At 41.7% G+C, this 1,132-nt stretch overlaps 1 long non-coding RNA gene across 1 annotated transcript; it reads right to left on the minus strand.

Moving 5' to 3' along the window:
* Positions 1-202: 202 nt before the first annotated feature.
* LOC124144102 lies at positions 203-699 on the minus strand. Its single transcript, XR_006862373.2, has 2 exons — positions 609-699; positions 203-240 (listed from the first exon to the last, which is right to left on the minus strand). It is a non-coding gene; the product is annotated as an uncharacterized LOC124144102 (long non-coding RNA).
* Between the last annotated feature and the right edge of the window lie 433 nt (positions 700-1,132).

Genomic DNA, 1,132 nt, shown 5'->3' on the forward strand with positions numbered 1-1,132 from the left:
ACAATGAAACGAAGTATTGGCGTAGAGCTGTCGTCGGGTGTATTGCACGTTTTTCAACCCGTGAAGACAGACTAAACAAGGTTGAAGAACTGGCCTGCTGGAGACGATTGCCGACAGCCGTGCAGGACCTAAGATCACCGCTTCATGGATTACGGGACAACACCTTGGGTTGAATGGAGGTAGTTCATTCCTTTTGTTTCTGTTTCTTGGGTTTCTGTACTACAGCGTATATGTCTGAAACTGACGTTCACACAATGGGTATTTAACGTGCATCATACATTTTAGTTTGTTTGTTGTTTTACGCCGCACTCCGCACTATTCCAGTGCTTGACTTCATGAGCATCGACCCACACAAGTGGTATAGCATGACATGCATCAACCAAGTCAACGAATCTGATCACCTAAAACCGTTAGCCGCCTCTTACGACAAGCATGGGGTGCTGAAGACCAATTTTAAGCCGGATCTTGCTACATATAGCTTCATTTATGACTACATTATCTTAAACATAGAAAAAAAGGAGTAACATAGATCGAGAGAATCAGATCTAGGCTTTGACATTAAATATATCAGATGAACTACAAGAGCATGCATTACGGATGTGCCTCACCATGTTGAACCTCTGTATGTCTGCTTTTGTCAGGTTTAGCGTACAGGTTCTCAAAGTTGACGTCACCAGATGGAACCTCCTCCTGTGGTGTGTTCGTGTTCGTCACTGGTATGTCAACACTCGCGTATCCATCTGGTGAAACAGTATGATGTTTAAATGAATAGTGCAAATATCATTAGCCAAGAAAACATATCCATTTATGTACGTGTACTGATTAAGCACATATACAGCAGAGCGATCATTGTAGAGTTCAGATCACACTATCTTCTGATTCTTGTAACATTTAGAGATACATGCTAACATGCAGTTACCTGACAACATTAAGTCATCCTCCTGATTCTCAGCTGCGTTCATTGGTTGGACATCGCGTGACCCTTCATACAATTCATTTCCCACTAAAACATACACAATGAGAGAACACGGAAATAAGGCACGTAAATAGGATGTGACAAGGGTAATTGTCAGCTACAGTACAGCGGCAGTATACTTCCAAAATCAGTTTTAATTCTTATACCGTGTTATTC

Source organism: Haliotis rufescens, unplaced genomic scaffold (assembly GCF_023055435.1).
Source record: "Haliotis rufescens isolate VD_foot unplaced genomic scaffold, xgHalRufe1.0.p SCAF_87, whole genome shotgun sequence".
Taxonomy (NCBI): Eukaryota; Metazoa; Mollusca; class Gastropoda; order Lepetellida; family Haliotidae; genus Haliotis; species Haliotis rufescens.